Source organism: Dysidea avara, chromosome 6 (assembly GCF_963678975.1).
Source record: "Dysidea avara chromosome 6, odDysAvar1.4, whole genome shotgun sequence".
NCBI classification, from domain to species: domain Eukaryota; kingdom Metazoa; phylum Porifera; class Demospongiae; order Dictyoceratida; family Dysideidae; genus Dysidea; species Dysidea avara.
The window spans coordinates 19,081,939-19,105,805 of NC_089277.1; the positions used below are offsets into that span (position 1 = coordinate 19,081,939).

The 23,867-nt window shown below is 37.4% G+C and overlaps 1 long non-coding RNA gene across 4 annotated transcripts; it reads right to left on the reverse strand.

Moving 5' to 3' along the window:
• Positions 1–2,678: 2,678 nt before the first annotated feature.
• Positions 2,679–23,861, reverse strand: LOC136257771 (uncharacterized). Of its 4 annotated transcripts, none has more exons than XR_010702152.1 (11): positions 23,656–23,861; positions 23,428–23,605; positions 23,322–23,378; positions 23,079–23,190; positions 22,538–22,595; positions 22,386–22,486; positions 22,262–22,320; positions 22,129–22,210; positions 21,933–22,075; positions 3,059–3,176; positions 2,679–2,936 (listed from the first exon to the last, which is right to left on the reverse strand). It is a non-coding gene; the product is annotated as an uncharacterized lncRNA (long non-coding RNA). The 4 variants fall into 4 exon arrangements; XR_010702151.1 differs by having other exon boundaries at positions 23,079–23,266; XR_010702153.1 differs by having other exon boundaries at positions 22,400–22,486; positions 23,079–23,266; positions 23,318–23,378.
• Positions 23,862–23,867: the final 6 nt, after the last annotated feature.

Genomic DNA, 23,867 nt, shown 5'->3' on the forward strand with positions numbered 1-23,867 from the left:
TTTTCCACTGCACCTATACATACAATGAAGTGCATTGGTTAAAGGGCTTCATTCATCTACTTGTGTAGTTATATGTATGGCAATACTTAATTCAGGTACACAATTTCCATTGAAAATGCTCTCAGAATTTTGAAATTTTCCATTTATCAACATTATTATTCTAACATGCACTTATTCAGTGTTGTACAATTGTGAGAGGGGTGCATCATGTACTTGGTTGTCTGTACCTACCCAAACTTTACAAAATGCTTCAGAGAGCCATACCTATAATCTAAAGGCAGTATATAAAGTATCTACAGGCAGAAAATATTATGAATTTTATGAGGAAATGTCTTCAAATTGCAGTATTTTAGCATCTATTTTTCAAAATTTTCCTGGGGGAGGGGCATGCCCACAGACCCCCCTAGTTCCAGCATGCTTTGCATGCTGGGAAGTGTGCTTCGCATACCTCTACCCAAAAGATTAGTACCTTGAGTTAGCTTCCCCCTTTTATAAATCCTAGATCTGCCCTGGGATGGATCCTATTATTACAGCCAAATGTTGTTGTTTTTTCCTGTCAATATGTATCTGATAACAATTCTTGTGCAGACTTCATGAATACAAAGATGTAATTTACAACAAAAAAGGGTTTCCTTCTCCTTTTAAGTGTGTATGTAATTAAACCCATGGAAAAGAAAAATCTGTCAAATATATGCACATACTATCTACTTTGTTGCTAGTTCATAATTATTTAATTTGTATGTATAATATCATAGTTCATTTATCTATCTTGAGTTTAATAGCCATAATGTGTTTTGTGCATCGGAACAGAAAGAGCCAAACTTAAATTGAATAATGATTTTCACATCCCGCAAGTACAGGTGTACCATGCACCATAATTATGCATAAGAGCAATGGACTCTTGATAAGAGTGATCACATTGTGGATGCCTCATTCAATCATCGACTATTGATCGGACCTAGAATAATGCAATCTGAAAAAGGTTTGCCAACAAAGGGAGTAAAGTGTGGAGGGTGCTATATAGTGTGTTAAAGTATAAACAGTTGGCCATCAGTATAACAGCTACGTACCCAGAAGTGAAGATTTGTATTACAATAGGTCGCAAGATGAATATGGACGGCACTGTGTAGGCTTAGCTATAGTTACATGCACACACAACAACTAGTACTGCCTAATTGCATGCTTTTGAGCATTGAGCAAATGCTCCAAAAGTTGCCCTATTAGCTCATTATGCTCAGTTGGGTATCTATATACCCAAAATTATTATGTTGTTGAAAAGTTGTATCTTTGTATCAACAAACACTGCTTGAAGTATCTTAGTTTACTACAGTGGTATATCCCCAGTACATGGAACAGTTAATTGTTTGTTAGTTTAGTAGTTTTTCAGTAAACCCGCATTCACTGATGTTTTACTGAGAGTTTAAAACTTAGTAAAATAATTATGTTCCATATACTTAAGTCTACTGACACTTTACTATCAGTATATCTACAGTAAGGCATCTTAACAAATTAGTAAACTAAGAACCTTCAAGCAGTGAAACAATTCACTTTTGATTGCTCTATTAGAGTATTTGATACATCTGTTAACATTTTATTAGGATATTCCAAAATGTGATGACTGTTCTAACAGATCTTTAGCTAACTCTACCCTTCACAACTATATAGCTGACTTTTATTGTGTTTGCCTTTATTATTAGACTATATCCCAATATGAACCAAACAATAATACTAACACTTAACTGGTTAACCAATTAATCAACCAGTTATTTTTATAAATTCAGTTATCAGTTACTTTTTCTCATAACCGGATAACTGATCCCTAATATTTTCACTCAAAAATGTATGGATAGGGAACTCTTTTCATTCTTCAACATTGATATCGTAGGATTCAGCTTTATGTATAATGACTTGTTGCTTATTACTATGGCCACTACAAGTATAATCAACTATAAAATTAAGGTGCACATGGCTTAAAAATAAAGTCCAGCATAAAAATTAGAGAAAATTTTGTTAAGTTCAGTTAACTGGATAACCGGCAGACGGCAGTTATGATTTGCCCAGTAACTGGTTATGATATTCTGTCCAGTTTTACAGCTCTAGTATATACACAGTTTCAGCTTATCTGATACCCAATACAATGCACAATAATTGTGCCTATTTTGCTGGGATTATATAATTATATGCTCAATGCTTTTACCTACATACCTATATTATGTCCCAAGTAATATATGCTGGAATAATTGGCACAGGCCTAGTAAAGGAACAATTTGTGTATGCATGGTTTTTATTCAAAAATAGTAGGCTTCCCCCAAACCATTCCTCCACTTCAAATCAGCCAACCCCCCCCCTCCTTCTAGAAAATCCTGGCTATATATCTCCTTGATGTTGTTGTTGATGACCAAAAATTATTATAGTAATACCATTGCTTTTGGTTTGCATGTTGCATTAAATTTGTTGGTCAAAAGCCACAGACACTTTCCTTACTTATATATACGTATGTATAGTTACACTACAACTTTAATTCTCAAGCATTACGTAGGGGAGAAGCACAAAATGCAGGGAAGATTTCTAGCAGGAGCTTATAATTATAGTGTCTACAAGAGTACTCTTGGTGTCGACAATACCTTGCAGTACTTATATATGAGCTAGCTACAAGGAATGATAACCTAACCTTATAACTATGAGTGCTTATTTTGCTAAATCCAGACCATATGTGTACACGTACATCATACACATTGCAAATAATTATGCTGTACATGTAATTGCTTAAAAACAATATTTATAATACACAAACACTATAATAAGTGTGGACACTCCACCATCAACACATACCACGTGCACAACAGCAGTGATGTATAAGATGATTCTTTACTGTATGGATACATCACTGCATTGGCATATTCCCTCATCTCACAATAACAGCCTCGTGGAATGCTCTATATAAAAATAATACATATGTAACAAGTTAATTTATGACTCCGATAAACCTATAAAATGTATTTATATCAACTGTGCAATTTTGGTGATAATTTTTAGAGTGTTGATGCATTCTGTTCACCTTTCCGTGTAAGAATAATGACCTTTATGACCCTCTTGATGTATTAAAGTTGCTACATACTTTGTATCAAGTTCATACTTCTGACAGTGTGTGTCTATCATCACATATGTGACTGGACCTGTGAAAGTAGGGCATGTGAGTATATGATTTTGTCCACTTTTTAAAACTTTCATCACTCATAACGTTTTGTACCATTATGCTATAGCAATGCAATTTTCAGCTCTTGGTAAGCATTTAATCGGGTTTATGATGCAAGTTACAGAATGCAAATATTCTATTCCAGTACTGAGATATGACCTGTAGTATGACAGGGTGTAGTTTGTGCACGGTCACATAATTATATGGAAGTTGCCCATGTTATAATGTCTTTCCTCAGTTTACTGTTTTACAGTCAAAGTGAGCAGATTGATTCCAGATGCTTTATTCACACTGCAGTTGTGTAACAGCTAAACAGGCAGCTGAATGAAGTCAGAAAAATTTTGAAATTAGTGCATTTGCTTCCCCAGGACACCAGTTGCCAGTTAGGTAGACTGTATACATAGCAATGTGAGTATGAAAAAAGTTTCTTAACAATATTATTTTATATATATATATATATATTGTCCAACCAACCATTTTGTCCTCACTTATTTTGTCCTACACTATTATTATTACTATTACTCACTTATTTTGTCCTGCCACACTAAATGGTGTGTTAACTGGTCTTGCTGTAACTAAATTTTACAGGGGGTTCCTGAACCCCTGGGAAACCCCCCTCCCTACGCCCCTGCTCTGTGCCTTCTTCTAGCATGAAATAGTGCATTCACGTGATCTATAATCAAATAAATAAAATTTGGTGCGGGTGCCTAAAAATCGATGTGGGTGGTGATGGGAAACAAGGAGTTTAATAATGATGGCCTAATAAGTAAATAAATTGTTTCATAGCAGTTGGATATCTGCAGGTGCGTGATCAAGCTCTGCAAGCAGTTGTAGATATGTAGTCTTGTTTAGATGTAGCAGATTGAATGTTAATGTATTAGGCTATATGGAGGTCTAAATATTCAAAACCTCAAAATCAGCAAAAAAATTTTCTCTCGAAATATTTAGGCTATACAGTATTACAACTACTTCTAAATACTTCAGTTGCATTTGTAAAGGCCTAATGGTAAGATTTAACAATGAAACTTTGCTGGAGAGTGATTATTTACTACTAGGTAGCTGGACTGAAGCTACGTACTAAGCTCCAAAGTGGAAACCCCCTAGCTGGATCCAGGGGTGGATCCAGAGTTTGGAATGGGGGGGTGCACTTTGCTGAAAAGTTGAAGAGCAAAAAAAAAGGTCACAGCAATTAATGGCTGCCCTTTACCAAATGTATACACTATAAAGTATAATATATTATAAAGATCCTTATTCAGATCCTTGTTCATAGCTTCATAGTTAAGCATGAGCACTGTGACTGCTTTATTAGAGTGACTGCTTTATTAGAGTATCTCAATCTTGTATGCAATTTTTTCTGAAGAGGGGGGGGGGCACGTGACCCCGGTGCCCCCCTGGATCCACCACTGGGATTTGCCCCCGAGGCAGGAACATTGAAAGCATATTCAACTGTGTGCATGTGTGTTTAGTGCCATGTGTTGCATTAATCTGTTATGAGAGTAGTTGTCTTCGGCAGTCAGTCAGTAGAAAATTCCACTAAATAAAAAAATTGGTAGCAACTTTTAGAAGTGCTTCAGGTTGTACTAATGGCTGTATTGTACATGTATTGTATGGAAAGAAATTTCACAATGCAGATGCACCAGAAAATGTACCCCAATAGAACTATGAAGCTTTCCCCAACTATTTACAAGGAGTACAAGTTTGTTAGTACAGTTATAATTAGTTCCTATTTGAATAATATGCATGTGGTCCAGCTACTAGTGATCAAATGGTTACAGACCCAAGGGATATTCAATATCCTCGGAGAATGATCATTGAGATTTCAGTTTAGATGGTGTCACTATGATCACGTCAGTAAACTCATCCAGGAGACTGGAGGCATACTAGTCCTCGTAGTTTCTACTTATGGAAATAAAATCTAATCAAAAACAGCCAAGCTGTAAAAAAAGGAGTGCGGCCCTTGAAAAGGCTATGGTGAAAAAAGATGTGAAATCCAAGGTGGCGGCCAAGAAATGGCTGTGATGGTAGGTTAATGGTAAAAATTTTAATAACGACAATTCAGGTGAATTTGGTGCCGCTTGGTCAATTGGCACAAAATTCACCTGAATTGTCATTATTAAACTTTTTACCATTAACCTACCATCACAGCCATTTCTTGGCCGCCACCTTGGATTTCACATCTTTTTTCACCATAGCCTTTTCAAGGGCCGCACTCCTTTTTTTACAGCTTGGCTGTTTTTGATTAGATTTCACTTCTTTTTGTATTTGTATACCCCAAAGCCGGCCTATGGCCAGCTTTGGGGCTTTTTAACCTATATATTTTTCTTTACCACAGGAAAAAGAAGAAGATGAAGCAGATTTTATAAATACTTTAACTCATTCTGATTTTATCACTAAATGTACAAATTATATATATAATGCATATATCAAGAGTTCATAATATAAAAAGAGAGCATATATTTATTACATGTCAATTAATCCCCACAGGATAATTTGCAGCTGAATTCTCAACTAAGTGACTTGAAATGTAGTTGAACACTCTACAGGGTGATCTGCTTGTATGTAGATGAACTCTTTACAGGATTCTCTCTAACGGGTGACTTGACTCTAGCTGAACTCTCTACAGGGTTATCTGTTTGTAGTTGAATTCTCCACAGGGTGATTTGTTTGCAGCTGAACTCTCTACAAGGTAACTTCTTCTAGCTGATCTGTCTACAGGGTGACTTGTTTCTAGCTGGTCTCTCTACAGGGCGATTTGTTTGTAGCTGAATTCTCTACAGGGTGATGTGTTTGCAGCTGAACTCTCTACATGGTGGTTGCTTTGTAGCTGAACTCTCTGAAAGGTGACTTCTTCTAGCTGAACTCTCTACAGGGTGATCTTTTCATAGCTGAACTCTCTACAGGATGATTTGTTTGCAGCTGAACTCTCTACATGATGATTTCTTTGTAGCTGAACTCTCTACAGGGTGATTTGTTTGTAGCTGAAATCCCTACAAGGTAACTTCTTCTAGCTGATCTTTCTACACGGCGATTTGTTTGTAGCTGAGTTCTCTGCAGGGTGTTTGTTTGCAGCTGAATTCTCTACATGGTGGTTTCTTTATAGCTGAACTCTCTACAAGGTGACTTCTTCTAGCTGATCTCTCTACAGGGTGATTTGTTTGTAGCTGAACTCTCTACATGGTGGTTTCTTTATAGCTGAACTCTCTACAAGGTGACTTCTTCTAGCTGATCTCTCTACAGGGTGATTTGTTTGTAGCTGAACTCTCTACAGGTGATTTGTTTGTAGCTGAACTCTCTACAAGGTGATACTTCTAGGTGATCTCTCTACAGGATGACTTAATTGTTTCTAACTGAACTCTCAACAGGGTGATCTGTTCATAGCTGAACTATCTACTGGGTGATTTGTTTGCAGTTAAACTGTCTACATGGTGGTTTCTTTGTAGCTGAACTCTCTACAAGGTAATTTCTTCTAGCTGAACTCTCTACAGGGTGACTTGTTTCTAGCTGATCTCTCTACAGGGTGATCTGTTCATAGCTGAACTTTCTACAGGGTGATTTGTTTGCAGCTGAACTCTCTACATGGTAGTTTCTTTGTAGCTGAACTCTCTACAATGTGACTTCTTCTAGCTGAACTCTCTACAAGGTGACTTGTTTCTAGCAGATCTCTCTACAGGGCGACTTGTTTCTAGCTGAACTCTCTACAGGTTATTTGTTTGTAGCTGAACTCTCTACATGGTGGTTTCGTTGTAGCTGAACTCTCTACAAGGTAACTTCTTCTAGCTGATCTTTTTACAGGGCATATTTGTTTGTAGCTGAGTTCTCTACAGGGTGATTTGTTTGCAGCTGAACTCTCTACATGGGAGTTTCATTGTAGCTGAACTCTCTACAATGTGACTTCTTCTAGCTGAACTCTCTACAGGGTGACTTGTTTCTAGCTGATCTCTCTACAGGGTGACTTGTTTCTAGCTGAACTCTCTACAGGTGATTTGTTTGCAGCTGAACTCTCTACATGGTGGTTTCTTTGTAGCTGAACTCTCTACAAGGTAACTTCTTCTAGCTGATCTTTCTACAGGGTGATTTGTTTGTAGCTGAATTCTCTACAGGGTGATTTATTTGCAGCTGAACTCTCTACAAGGTGACTTCTTCTAGCTGAACTCTCTACAGAATGATTGATTTTTTTGCAGCTGAATACTCTACATGGTGGTTTCTTTGTAACTGAACTCTCTACAGGGTGATTTGTTTGTAGCTGAACTATCTACAGGGTGATTTGTTTGCAGCTGAACTCTCTACATGGTAGTTTCTTGTAGCTGAACTCTCTACAATGTGACTTCTTCTAGCTGAACTCTCTACAGGGTGACTTGTTTCTAGCTGATCTCTGTACAGGGTGACTTGTTTCTAACTGAACTCTCTACAGTGTGATCTGTTCATAGCGGAACTTTCTACTGGGTGATTTGTTTGCAGCTAAACTCTTTGCATGATTGTTTCTTTGTAACTGAACTCTCTACAAGGTAACTTCTTCTACCTGATCTCTGTACAGGGCAATTTGTTTGTAGTTGAATTCTCTACAGGGTGATTTGTTTGCAGCTGAACTCTCTTACATGGTGGTTTCTTTGTAGCTGAACTCTCTACAAAGTGACTTCTTCTAGCTAATCTATCTACAGGATGACTTGTTTCTAACTGAACTCTCAACAGGGTGATCTGTTCATAGCTGAACTTCCTACCGGGTGATTTGTTTGCAGCTTAACTCACTACATGGTGGTTTCTTTGTAGCTGAACTCTCTACAAGGTAACTTCTTCTAGCTGATCTTTTTACAGGGCATGTTTGTTTGTAGCTGAGTTCTCTACAGGGTGATTTGTTTGCAGCTGAACTCTCTACATGATGGTTTCTTTGTAGCTGAACTCTCTACAAGGTGACTTCTTCTAGCTGATCTTTCTACAGGGTCATTTGTTTGTAGCTGAATTCTCTACAGGGTGACTTGTTTCTAGCTGATCTCTGTACAGGGTGACTTGTTCCTAGCTGAACTCTCGACAGGTGATTTGTTTGCAGCTGAACTCTTTACATGGTGGTTTCTTTATAGCTGAACTCTCTACAAGGTGACTTCTTCTAGCTGATCTCTTTACAGGGTGATTTGTTTGTATCTGAACTCTCTACAGGTGATTTGTTTGTAGCTGAACTTTCTACAAGGTGATACTTCTAGCTGATCTCTCTACAGGATGACTTGTTTCTAACTGAACTCTCAACAGGGTGATCTGTTCATAGCTGAACTTCCTACCGGGTGATTTGTTTGCAGCTTAACTCACTACATGGTGGTTTCTTTGTAGCTGAACTCTCTACAAGGTAACTTCTTCTAGCTGATCTTTTTACAGGGCATGTTTGTTTGTAGCTGAGTTCTCTACAGGGTGATTTGTTTGCAGCTGAACTCTCTACATGATGGTTTCTTTGTAGCTGAACTCTCTACAAGGTGACTTCTTCTAGCTGATCTTTCTACAGGGTCATTTGTTTGTAGCTGAATTCTCTACAGGGTGACTTGTTTCTAGCTGATCTCTGTACAGGGTGACTTGTTCCTAGCTGAACTCTCGACAGGTGATTTGTTTGCAGCTGAACTCTCTTACATGGTGGTTTCTTTGTAGCTGAACTCTCTACAAGGTGACTTCTTCTAGCTGATCTCTCTACAAGATGACTTGTTTCTAACTGAACTCTCTGCAGTATAATCTGTTCATAGCGGAACTTTCTACTGGGTGATTTGTTTGCAGCTGAACTCTTTGCATGATTGTTTCTTTGTAACTGAACTCTCTACAAGGTAACTTCTTCTAGCTGATCTCTCTACAGGGCAATTTGTTTGAGCTGAACTCTCTACATGATGGTTTCTTTGTAGCTGAACTCTCTATTAGGTACCTTCTTCTAGCTGATCTGACTACAGGGTGACTTGTTTGCAGCTGAATTCCCTACAGAATAACTTGCAATATAATATAATTGAGTAAATTATAAATGCAGCTGAATGCTTTATTAGGGTGACTGTTCTATTAGAGTATCTCGATCTCGCATTTGCTACACGTAGTTGCCTTTTGAATCATAACTCAGTGGTTTGTAATCCAATTCTTCTGTACTACTGCAAGAACTTTCTATGATGATTATTCCAGCTACAGACTGATTTTCAGTTCATTGCTCCAAGCGGTTTGCCTGATAGACACGAAAACTTATAGTTTTTTTATTCATAAAAATCGTTCGCGTAATTTTGACACAGGTCGGGTTTTGTGTCATATCTCCGTGGTCTTTGTCCCGATTCCTTTCAAACCACAAAAAGGCACTCCTACGATGGTTGCTCCATCCACATAGCAATTTTCAACTGATTCCTCAAAGGAGTTTACCCTGTAGGCGTGACAGACCTTCGACCTTATTTTACGCAAATAATCGGTCATAACTCCGTACCTGTTCATCGGATTCCTACCAAAGTTGGTACAGAGATCCGCCTTAATGAGCCCTTTAAGTGTGCCAAATTTCAGTCCGATCCGAGCACGCATTCGTGTTTTATGGCGGATTTTGCGAAGTGTGCGAAATGAAGAAGAAGTAGAACTAGAAGAAGAAAAAAACGAAGAAATTAAAACGAAATTTTGTTCGCTTGTATCTCGGAAATGGCTGGAGCGATTGTCTTCAAATTTGGTGTGTAGACTCCCCTTGCTGGCCGGCACCTCTCTAGAAAATTTGGTTCCAATCGGATAAGGGATCACAGAACTACATAGGTGTGAAAATTGCGTTTTCTTTCTTCCTGTTAATATACTGAAGTGATCACGTGATGCGCGCGCGTAGCGCTATTCCCCCCTGGCAATGTGCCACTTCTCCTGACTGGACTATTACGTCGCTGGCATATACAAACTGGTGCAACTTGTTCACTTTGTTTGTCACCTCGTCCAACTTGTCACCATGTGCTAAATGGGTGTCCTGTGGCTTTGCAGCAAGGCAGGTTTACTTTTCGTCATGATGCTGTTTTATTATGTTTGATGTCTGAGTTGCAAGCTTGTTTGGATAATGTAGAAATATTTGCTGATCTGGATGGCAAACGTGCGTCTGACTCTCCTCCTGCCACCATTCCCCCTGCTGTACTAGTGTGTTCTCACCGACCTGACATTGTTATATATAATGCAGAAATGAAATCTGTTGTACTTCTGGAACTTACCTGCCCATTTAATTCTCGTGCTGACCTTTCTGCTGCACGAGAACGTAAGCAGGAGAAGCCAGAATATCTGCAAATTATTGCTGAGCTTGACCGCTTGGGTTTTGTTAGTCATTACCACACAGTTGAAATTGGTTGCCTTGGCCATTACCTTACAGAGACAGTAACATCTATGAAAAGAGTTTCAAATCTGAGTTTTTCCAAGACTAAAGCATTGCTTGATAGAGCAGCTGCTGTGGCTATAACTTCCTCTCAGAGAATCTTTTATGCACGTAGTAATCCAACCTGGACACTTTAAGTTAAGTTTTGTAGTTAATTATTTTTGTATGTATCCTTTCCATGCCTACGCGGATCTTATCTTTGTAGTCGCATGTGTCCGAGGCTCTGTATGTAATTTTGTCATTTCATCATTATTCTGATGGTTTCAAAAAAAAAAAAAAAAAAACGGGTGGCATGCCGGCTTCTTGGGCCGCACGACACACTACCGTGTGTCTTGATATATAATCAATCAATACAATAGAGTAGCTGTTAGTTGCATTTCATTGACAATTAATTACTTACAACTGTATCTCTGGCCTAAAATTTTTGCTTGTTGGCTTAGAGGATTAAGGAGAAAAACTGTGCTTCAATATGCTGGTAATAGCTGCATTATTTCTTCTACAGCAATCATCAGGTCTATACTATTAATGCATTAGTATTAGAAATCAGCTGCGGTTTATCCGTAACATTTCAAATATTCATTGCAATGATTATAAGCCAATATTTATGCACATTGTTGCTACTACCATATTTACGTGGTTAAAAGGTGCTCCTTGAATAGCAGCTGTGCTTGGTATGGTCCCGATACTAATGTGCTCAATATGTTTCTCCAAGGAAAGTGGCGATGGGGAAAATTGGTGCCTTGGTATGGTTTCATAAGACCATTTATAATTGAAGATTAAAAGGAATGACAAAGAGCACATTTGTTTGAATTACAAAAGGCATATCCCACCAGCTGCAGTGAGTTTGTTGTTGTGGCATAAAATGGTGGCCATGCACTGCTTCATTTGGCCTTTATCCTTGCAACTGTGGCCAGGCAGGCAGGCTGGCCGGCAGACAGGCAGTTTTGAGTTATGCCGACATTTTGAAAATTCAATATCCAGATGCCTGTAATTGATGATGGAAAGTTTGTTGGTGCTGTATTCCTTGATTTGGCTACAGCCTTTGACTATGAAATATTGCTTCAGATTAACATAATGGTATCAGGGGAGGCATTCTTAAGTGGATGCTGAGTTTTCTGAATGGCAGATCTCAACAGGTCTCTGCATACAAGGTGCCCTCTCATCTAAGGGAAAAGTCACAGTTGATGTACTTCAAGGTTCTATTCTAGGCCCATTGCTATTTTAATGATCTTATTACCGCATTACCAATGTTGATGTCAATCTTTATGCCGATGTACAGAATTGCATTTTTGTCATAATGACTTCAGATAACTGGAGCACAACACTTGTCAGTGTGCTGTTACACAACTTTTTACTTGGCTAGTTGCTAACAGGTTGAAACTGAGTGTTGCAAAATCTTCATGTGTACTCATTACAGGCCTGGCAGCATACCATTGGGAGGACATTACACCTGTCATTCCACTGAGACAGGTATCTACTGTACGATATTTAGGGATTTATATATTGACCAACATTCAACTTGGTACTACAATGTGGAGTATGTTTTACGGAGAGTTTGTGGCAAGCTATATTCAATAAACCTCTCACGCCCATTGTGACGAAGCTATTGTATCAGGCACATGTGTTACCAATAATTTACTAATATTTGACTATTGCAACACTGCGTGAGTGTCTACTAATACTGGTCATTTCAAAAGACTAGTGAGATTTCATTCACGTTTTTCATTGATTGATTCTACTGGCTCTTCTATGTTTAATCTCACTTTGGCTGAATGTCATAAATTTCATACTGTCATGCAAGTTTATAAAACCTTAACAAAGTTGTCACCCTCCTACCTGCATACCACATTCAAATCTGCAGTGTCTGTCACAGGCTGTACAGGGTGCAATTGATATCATTTGTATGTGCCTGCTGTGCGCTTAAACTATGGAAAGCATAGCTTCTATTATCGTGGCACGACTATCTGGAGCAGCCAGCCCACCTCATTAACTGAAATGAAGTTGTTAAATAGGCTTATTTAAGCTATATTTAATATTTTTATTGTTGTGATTGTATGCAGCGTTTCCATTAAAGTGATGTGTACCACTAAAAGAGCAGCGTTTAAAAACCATCAGGTGGAAAGAAATTCTTGTTTTTTAAACAGGGAGACGGCATCAGCTAAAAGTGTTTTTCAGCTGTGCCCTGAACAAACATACATTAACAACACACATAGGTACATGCTAAATAGTACAACCGTACTGTTTGATACAAGCCACAATTCAGATTGTTGTCTTAATTAATGGTAACATTTAGATAATAATATTGACTGTGTACAAATTAAATCTTACTGATATTTCTTCATTGCATATATTTAGAATTGTTGTCAGTATGTGGTTTAACCAAGCATTTTGTGGACTGTATTGCTCTGAATAGTTTAGACCCCCATGCTTGTAAAGAAGAAACACAGTTGCAATTTTAATGACTAGTTTCCTAACACAATAAAATAATTTTAGTGCTAGTGCTTACTGAGCATTACACATAATTTCACATTTTGCTGTGTGTAAATTTAGGGTGATCACAGTAGCTTTTGAAGAAATTGATCAAACCATACTGAATGGTGCAATTGAGGTAAGCATATTATAACACTTGGCTCATCTGTTAATCCTTCTTTATTAACCCAGGACCTAGTTATAACTTATGTAGATATATTACTGTTGTTTTGCATAATAGTGTTTGACTTGTTTATGTAACATCAAAATATATCATCTAACAATTTTGATGGTCTCGGGGTGACCTAATGTTATGTTACAGTAGTCATGTTCTTTCTTACAGGATGTTGTTAATGTGTTAAGTAACTTGCTTGATGAAAGAAATGATATTTCGTTTGAAACAATGGTACGCAAATTTGATTATATGGTTATATTATTGTAATGGTAGCTATTGAAGTATGTGGTAGCCCTTAGAGAATGTAATAGTTACTTAGTCAGAACCACAGAAATATATTAAACCTCTCCATTAAAAAATGGATTAAATTCTAGTAGCTACTGCACCTGGCTGAAGGGACTACTTGAAAAAAAATGTTGATATATCTGAATTTTATGTTCCAATTTTTATACACATTCTGCTTGCTTTTAAAAAAACCAGATGTACCGCTAACTCTATTATAGAGATTTGAAGAAACCTAAGGTTGTTACTAATAATGTTTCAGTGAATTTTAGAAGAGTAACTCATCATGCTAATCTAACTTGTGTTGCCAGATAGATCAAGTATCGTGTCGATTCATACAATATACTTACTGAATAGGTACTGCATTTAATTATTATAATCACTGTATCCGGTGAGCAGGCAGGCAGACAGACAGATTGATAGTATAATATATTTTGAATAAAGTGTTTATTTCAGTTCATATCACCATCGTCTAATTCCTATTCAAAGTTTATGCAACTTTTGTAAATACATTAAGACACATGATAGTGTGTCTGCAGCCAAGAATGCTGGCACGCCACACAGTAGGTATATTGACGGGAAGAAAATGCAATTTTCAATCATACATACCTTTGTGTTCTCTTCTTCAAAACTCATCATTTTTGCATTGCAGTTGTCTGCCAGGTAGGGCAGGAAACACACTAAATATTATAATAATATATTGCTCCAGCCATTCATGAAAAATGCTGTATGGGCAGCCAAATTTTTAGTAGCCTTGTCCATTCTCTTCTAAAGGAATTTGTGGGAGCCAAACTCATTTATCAAGGTGAATTCCAATGTAGACCTATGGATTACTATAATGAGAATGTTTGACACATTCAATAAAAATGTTAAAACATGTATATATATTGAGTTGCACCAATATGGAATCCAATATGTGATATTTCTGATATCAATTATTTGTAGCATATTAGAACAATATAACTATTCACAAATTCTCATATTAAAGGTCATAAATTTTAAAGATATTATAAAATCAAATGCTTCCTAGTTTTGCTTGAAATATTGGTGTGGATAAAGAACATGTATTGAATTCACGTACGAAGTTTACAAGTTATTTGTAGTGTTCTAAAGTATTACCTATACGATTGGTTTAATAAAACATGTTATTAGTAGTACTAGTAATCATCCATAGTTTTAATGTATGCAGGAAATGCCAATGGAAACATCAGTGGGTGAGCAATTACTGATGGATACAGAAGAAGCTGGAATATTACTGAGCAAAACATTAAAAAACACTAGCAATATGACAATTAGAGTTGCTAATCATATCAGTAAGTTTTAAACAAATTGCTTGGCAATGCACTGCTTAACCACACGATAACATGGTGGTAAATGATATACATATCCACTTATAACTTCATGAAACCACACGAAGCTACACAATGTACCACGCAAGAACTTGGCGTTTTACATCCACATTGGTATCTCCCATGCCTTGCTAATGCTTGGCCTACACCATGCATTCTTGCCACACATGCAGTTGTCTTGGTTCATACCACATGTGGTGTATTTAATATGTGCCTGTATGTAGTAACATCAACATCTTCCTCTATCAATCACACATAAATCTCAGAAATAGTAGTGAAACCATGCGATATTATGCTATAATGCAGGCTCTGTCATTGATGTTCAGTGGCAGCCTCAGCATTCCTGTTTTAAATCTACCTCACTGTCTACTGCACCACATGTTCACACAGTATGTATTTTTCGGTACTTTTGAACATCATGTACATCATGTTCAGAAAAAACAATAGCAGATGACTTGCAATATACTTTAGATAACAATAAGAGTTGATGCATGTTAAATTAGCAAGAAAACTGTTTTGTTATTTACATAATATTATAGTTATTCAAGCTCAGCTTGCAAATCTGAAGATGAGCACTGTACAGTTTACTACATCTACTTTATCTTTGGATAATAACACTATGACATTAGTATTTGGCAACATGACAGCCATGATGACAATACCCACATCTAACTTACAGAGGATTTCTAGTAAAGGTAATCTTTTAACTATATAATTTTTTAGTCATGTAAACATAGGGTTTTAAATTAAGTTTTCCCAACAATAATCAATAAGTATACCATCTTGACACCTTAGATTAAAGGAAACCACAGGACTATATTTCACATACAGTGTATTTCCACAGGGAAATTAGGTAATATCAAGATATTTCCCTGTGATGTTAAGACAATGTCATAATGTAGCACGAATTCCTTTGATGTTGAGTCAGAACAAAACATTTGTTCCCTTTGATTCTATCTAATCCAAAACAGCCAAGCTGTAAAAAAGAGTGCGGCCCTGAGAAAGGCTATGGTGAAAAAAGATGTGAAATCCAAGGTGGCGGCCAAGAAATGGCTGTGATGGTAGGTTAATGGTAAAAATTTTAATAACGACAATTCAGGTGAATTTTGTGCCAAGACCAAGCGGCACCAAATTCACCTGAAGTGTTGTTATTAAAATTTTTACCATTAACCTACCATCACAGCCATTTCTTGGCCGCCACCTTGGATTTCACATCTTTTTTCACCATAGCCTTTCTCAGGGCCGCACTCTTTTTTACAGCTTGGCTGTTTTGGATTAGATTTCACTTCTTTTTGTATTTGTATACCCCAAAGCCGGCCATAAATCCGGCCTATGGCCGGCTTTAGGGCTTTTTAACCTGTCATTTTTTCTTTACTACAGGAAGAAGAAAAGATGAAGCAGGGTGATTTCTTTGTAGCTAACCTCTCTGCAAGGTGATCCTTCTGGCTGATCTCTCTACCGGATGACTTGTTTGTAGCTGAACTCTCTACAGGGTGATTTGTTTGTAGCTGAACTCTCTACAAGGTAACTTCTTCTAGCTGATCTTTCTACAGGGTGATTTGTTTGTAGCTGAATTCTCTACAGGGTGATTTGTTTGCAGCTAAACTGCTACAATGTAACTTCTTCTAGCTGAACTCTCTACGGGTGGCTTGTTTCTAGCTGATCTCTCTACAGGGTGACTTGTTTCTAGCTGAACTCTCTACAGGGTGATTTGTTTGTAGCTGAACTCTCTACAAGGTGATTTGTTTGTAGCTGATCTTTCTACAGGGTGATTTGTTTGTCTCTACAGGGAAATTTGTTTGCAGCTGAACTCTCTACATGGTAGTTTCTTTGTAGCTGAACTCTCTACAATGTAACTTCTTCTAGCTGAACTCTCTACAGGGTGACTTGTTTCTAGCTGAACTCTCTACAGGGTGATTTGTTTGTAGCTGAACTCTGTACAAGGTAACTTCTTCTAGCTGATCTTTCTACAGGGTGATTTGTTTGTCTCTACAGGGAAATTTGTTTGCAGCTGAACTCTCTACATGGTAGTTTCTTTGCAGCTGAACTCTCTACAATGTAACTTCTTCTAGCTGAACTCTCTATGGGTGACTTGTTTCTAGCTGATCTCTCTACAGGGTGACTTGTTTCTAGCTGAACTCTCTACAGGGTGATTTGTTTGTAGCTGAACTCTCTACAAGGTAACTTCTTCTAGCTGATCTTTCTACAAGGTGATTTGTTTGTCTCTACAGGGAAATTTGTTTGCAGCTGAACTCTCTACATGGTAGTTTCTTTGTAGCTGAACTCTCTACAATGTAACTTCTTCTAGCTGAACTCTCTACAGGGTGACTTGTTTGTAGCTGAGCCCTCTACAGGGTGATTTGTTTGTTGATAAACTCTCTACAAGGTAACTTCTTCTAGCTGATCTTTCTACAAGTTGATTTGTCTGTAGCTGAATTCTCTACAGGGCAATTTGTTTGCTGCTGAACTCTCTACATGGTAGTTTCTTTGTAGCTGAACTCTCTACAATGTAACTTCTTCTAGCTGAACTCTCTATAGGGTGACTTGTTTCTAGCTGAACTCTCTACAGGGTGATTTGTTTGTAGCTGAACTCTCTACAAGGTAACTTCTTCTAGCTGATCTTTCTACAGGGTGATTTGTTTGTAGCTGAATTCTCTACAGGGCAATTTGTTTGCAGTTGAACTGTGTAAATGGTAGTTCCTTTGTAGTTGAACTCTCTACAATGTAACTTCTTCTAGCTGATCTCTCTACAGGGTGACTTGTTTCTAGCTGAACTCTCTACAGGGTGACTTGTTTCTAGCTGAACTCTCTACAGGGTGATTTGTTTGTAGCTGAACTCTCTACAAGGTAACTTCTAGCTGATCTTTCTACAAGGTGATTTGTCTATAGCTGAATTCTCTACAGGGAAATTTGTTTGCTGCTGAGCTCTGTACATGGTAGTTTCTTTGTAGCTGAACTTTCTACAACGTAACTTCTTCTAGCTGACCTCTCTACAGGATGACTTGTTTGTAGCTGAACTCTCTACAGGGTGATTTGTTTGTAGCTGAACTCTCTACAAGGTAACTTCTTCTAGCTGATCTTTCTACAGGGTGATTTGTTTGTAGCTGAATTCTCTACAGGGCAATTTGTTTGCAGTTGAACTCTGTACATGGTAGTTTCTTTGTAGCTGAACTCTCTACAATGTAACTTCTTCTAGCTGAATTCTCTACAGGGTGATTTATTTGAGCTGATCTCTCTACAATGTAACTTCTTCTAGCTGAACTCTCTACAGGGTGACTTGTTTGTCTACAGGGTGATTTGTTTGCAGCTGAACTCTCTACATGGTAGTTTCTTTGTAACCGAACTCTCTACAATGTAACTTCTTCTAGCTGAACTCTCTACAGGATGACTTGTTTCTAGCTGATCTCTGTACAGGGTGACTTGTTTCTAACTGAACTCTCTACAGTGTGATCTGTTCATAGCGGAACTTTCTACTGGGTGATTTGTTTGCAGCTAAACTCTTTGCATGATTGTTTCTTTGTAACTGAACTCTCTACAAGGTAACTTCTTCTACCTGATCTCTGTACAGGGCAATTTGTTTGTAGTTGAATTCTCTACAGGGTGATTTGTTTGCAGCTGAACTCTCTTACATGGTGGTTTCTTTGTAGCTGAACTCTCTACAAAGTGACTTCTTCTAGCTAATCTATCTACAGGATGACTTGTTTCTAACTGAACTCTCTACAGTGTGATCTGTTCATAGCGGAACTTTCTACTGGGTGATTTGTTTGCAGCTAAACTCTTTGCATGATTGTTTCTTTGTAACTGAACTCTCTACAAGGTAACTTCTTCTACCTGATCTCTGTACAGGGCAATTTGTTTGTAGTTGAATTCTCTACAGGGTGATTTATTTGAGCTGAACTCTCCACATGATGGCTTCTTTGTAGCTGAACTCTCTATTAGGTACCTTCTTCTAGCTGATCTGACTACAGGGTGACTTGTTTGTAGCTGAATTCCCTACAGAATAACTTGCAATGTAATATAACTGAGTAAATTATACATGCAGCTGAATGCTTTATTAGAGTGACTGTTCTATTAGAGTATCTCGATCTCGCATTTGCTACACGTAGTTGCCTTTCGAATCATAACTCGGTGATTTGTAATCCGATTCTTCTGTACTACTGCAAGAACTTTCTATGATGATTATTCCAGCTACATACTGATTTTCAGCTCGTTGCTCTAAGCGGTTTGCCTGGTAGACACGAAAACTAATAGTTTTTTTATTCATAAAAATCGATCGCGTAATTTTGACACAGGTTGGATTTTGTGTCATATCTCCATGGTCTTTATCCCGATTCCTTTCAAACCACAAAAAGGCACTCCTACGATGGTTGCTCCATCTACATATCAATGTTCAACTGATTCTTCCAAGGCGTTTACCCTGTAGGCGTGACAGACCTTCGACCTTATTTTACGCAAATAATCGGTCATAACTCCGTGAGTGTTCATCGTATTCCTACCAAAGTTGGTACAGAGATCCGCCTTAATGAGCCCTTTAAGTGTGCCAACTTTCAGCCCAATCCGAGCATGCATTCGTGTTTTATGGCGAATTTTGCGAAGTGTGCGAAATGAAGAAGATGAAGAAAAAAACGAAGAAATTAAAACGAAATTTTGTTCGCTCGTATCTCGGAAATGGCTGGAGCGATTTTCTTCAAATTTGGTATGTAGACTCCCCTAACTGGGCGGCACGTCTCTAGCAAATTTGGTTCCAATCGGGTAAGGAATCACAGAGCTACATAGGTGTGAAAATTGCGTTTTCTTTCTTCCTGTTAATATACTCACGGTGTGGCGCGCCGGCTTCTTGGGCCGCACGACACACTATCGTGTGTCTTGATATCAAAAGTTAGTTTATATGCAAATAAACTTGTTTACATTATGTTATATTGTTACAGAGAGTAAATTGAAGACTAAAGAAGAACTCCATCTGTGGAGACACCTAGAATTCCGGTAGACTCTGACAATGGTATTGTCAATAGTCAGGTAACTAAGAACTGCTGAGAGCTTGAGGGTTAATTAAAAACCCATGCCTTATATATCATAATTATGTCTGTAAAGCTAATGGACTTAAGTAAACAACTACTGTAATACACATTTGTACTTCTATAATGGCATTTATACAGGGTGGATGTATGGTTACATAGAGCCGGGGACTATACACATGTCATCTAATTTAATGCTTGCAGCACAAACAAGTGCACAAATTTAAAGTATTTTATTTGGATTAAAGTATAAAAGCAATTTGAAATCTTCAATTACATTATTATTTATTAAATGCTATCCCACTAGAGACCTGTGAGAAGGCTAAAGCCTGTGAATACAGGGAGTCTGAAACATGTAACTGAAACATTGATTTAGTCCAGCAACACAGAATCACTGCTTACGGCTTTTCATGGGCTGTCATTTGGTATATATATGAATGTTGAGCCACTAGACCTTACATCTTAGGAACTCCAATCAAGTGTATATAGCACATGTAATATAGGGTAGGAATATTGGAAGCATAATCAACTGTGTGTATGTGTGTTTAGTGCCATGTGTTGCATTAATATGTTGTGAGAGTAGTTCTTGCAGCACACATGAACTCATTAATGAATTATCCATTATTGTGTTAAAACTTGTACAAGAGTACCATGAACTATACACAAATAAATATCAGTGAGATGACTAATCTTATGGTGTACATTACAAATAAATGTGTTCAGTGATGTAGTAGCTAACGTGGTACTTGTGCTTTTAAGGTAAATACTTGGTACTTGAAGCATCAGTAAGAAGTGGAGTTGGTACAGCTCTAAGGCCATTGCCATTGCATTTGTTACACTTACTTACCAGAAAAGAACAAAATCCATGTTGTTTGCTCTCTCCAATAATGGTACTGTAGATAAACATGCTACCGAGTAGGATGTTGTTTGATTGTAATCACCAAGCAGGTGTAATGGAATAATTCTGTTACCACAACCACTGATAGAATACACTGGGCCTACAATGGCACAATGATTATGTTGTGTTTAATATACTTGTTACGTTGTTTATTGCTGTTACTGGGTCATTTCATGTCAAATCAACAAGGGGTCTAGGGTCACCTCTTGGATTTTGATGAAACTTGATGTGTTTGTAGTACCCGTGGTGCTTATCACTCATTCAAATTTTTAGCCCCATACACCACATAGTTTCTGATTTATGACCACAAATATTTCATAAAAAATTAGCCCGAGTGAAGTTACAAAATCGATTATTGACCATTGACAGGAGGTCAAGTATAATAATGCAATCTGAAGAAAGGTTTGCCAACAAAGAGACTGAAGTGCCAGTGTGCTAAAGTATAAAAAGTTGGCCATTAGTATAATAGCTATGTATTAATGGAAGTGATTTTGTATTACAATAGGTCACATGTTTATAAAATGCATATGAACTGCACTGTGTAGGTTTAGCTATAGTTACATGCACACACAACACCTATAGTACTGCCTATAATTGTATGCTTTGAGCATTGAGCAAATGCTCCAAAATTTCCCCTATTATATATGCCAATTGTGTGCTAATATGCTGTTGAAATTGTATCTTGATTGCTCTATTAGAGTATTTGATCCCCCAGGGGGTTATTAATCTATATGATGTCAAAATGCAATGACTGTTCTATTCGTTAGAGTAATATCACGATCTTTAGCTAACTCTTACCTTCACAACTAGCTGATTTTTATTGTGTTTGCCTTTATTATTAGACTATCCAATTGGCATCATGCAAAATTATACAGAGTTTCAGCTTCTCTGATACCCAATGCACAGTAATTGTGACTATTATGCTATTATTATTATATAACTATGTTGGAATAATCAGTACACACCTGTAGTAAGGGAACGTTTTGCGTATGCATAGTTTTCATTCAAAAATGGTGGACCTCTCCCAAGCCATTCCACTTAAAATCAGCCAAACCCCCTTCCAGAAAATCCTAGCTATATATATATCCCCTTGATGTTGTTGCTGATGACCAAAAGTTATACTTACCAAGTGAAAAATTATAGCGATACCATTGTTTTTAGTGTGTGTGTTGGATTAAATTTGTTGATACAGCAAAAAGCTATAGAAACTTTCCTTACTTAGAATGTATACTACACCACTTTAACTGTTGAGATATGTAGATCCATCATTTGGCAAGCATCTGTATTATCATCAAAATGTTCATCACCATGTAGAACTCTGTGACAATATGTTAGTCGTCTGGTAGAACTGTCCCACAGCTCTAATACAAAGATGGTAAATATAATGTGTATTCTGGACAATCGTTGGACTTACAGTTTGTAACAATAAGAATCTCATAAACTTGTCTGGAAACCTAGTATTACCATGTAGAACGGCAGCTATAGGTCCCACAACTCTATTAAAGATGGTAAATGTAATGCGTATACTGAACAATCATTGTACTTACAGTTTGTAACAATCAAGACCGAGCCTGAAACTGACAATCCATGTAAAACTAAGACAAGTCTGATAAGACCAACCCCAAATGGAGGCAAACATAATTCATATTCTGGATTACTTGGTGTACTTACATCATTGGACTTACAGTTTGTAACAATAAGAATCTCATAAAATCGAGACCTTGTCTGGAAACCTAGTATTACCATGTAGAACAGCGCTAGGTCCCACAACTCTATTAAAGATGGTAAATATAATGCGTATACTGAACAATCATTGTACTTACAGTTTGTAACAATCTTGTAAAACTGAGACCGAGCCTGAGACTGACAATCCATGTAGAACTAAGACAAGTCTGATAAGACCAGGTCTCACAACCCCAAATGGAGGCAAACATAATTCATATTCTGGATTACTTGGTGTACTTACAGTTGTTATCAGTGAGTCTAACCAGACATATAATGGCCACTTATGTATATAGTGGCTTTGTTGGGCTAATATCAGACGAAGATTTTTGAACGGTCATATCTCAGCCAAGAACAATGATATCAAGCTGTAACTAGTAGGTATGGTTATAAAGTGTTAAAATAAGTACATTCAAGCATTGATTTATGTTAAATCCCTATTCTTTTGGCTAATGTATAAGCATACCTGTTAGTTAGAGTTTGATATATTCCCCCTACCACGTGGCCATTTTTATGCCTGTTATGTAAGCTCACAAGAAGCATCTGATACACTGATACCCAAGTCAAAGAATCATGTAATCACCAAGTACAATTGAAACAAGACTAAATATATTATAATTTGCATACTCTTAGTGGACTTACTTTTGTTAGCAATACGAGCATGGTCAGTGAAATAAGGACAAACAAGATGGAACAGGTTCTTGAAATCATTCAACTCATTTACAGTGCCAGACATACATAAGGTAGCCGTCAGCTGTTGATAAAAAGTAGTGGAAAACATGAAGAAATGCAACTGGTTCCCAGAAGAAATGAGACCAGTTTCCACAAACCTAAATGAAGGTAAATATAAATTGTATACCGGACGCTCTCAGTGTACTTACTTACAGATGTTAGCAATAAGAAGAATCTCCTAGAACTGAGACTAAGTCTGTAATTCCTACCCTATTGAAAAGAAAATGAATAAAAACACAATCAAGCTTAATGCACTTACAATTGTAAGTAATTAGAAGATGAGGTTGAACAACTCCGTGAAAAAACAAACTGTCCACATATGGTCACTACCAGATTCTTTAAACGAAGCAGCTTCCATTGAAGGAAACTAATTAACACTGCAGATGTTGTACACTGACAACCTGGAGAACTAAGAAGTCCAACAAGAAACTGTACCTCTGTAGAGATAATATACAAAATCATCTGAGCAGACCATGCATACTCTTACCATTGATGGCTGATGAACTGTGCAGTCCACTCGTCATCCGTGAGATAACAGGTTATAAAATATGTAATACATACACAGCAACACCAAAGTTGAATCATTTGCAGGCCATTGTCGTACAATACACAATAAACAATTTAATACGGCTAAACCTATCGTACAAGCTATCATTTTACTCATCTAGAGCTGTTTTTGATCACTTCCATCATAGGAAT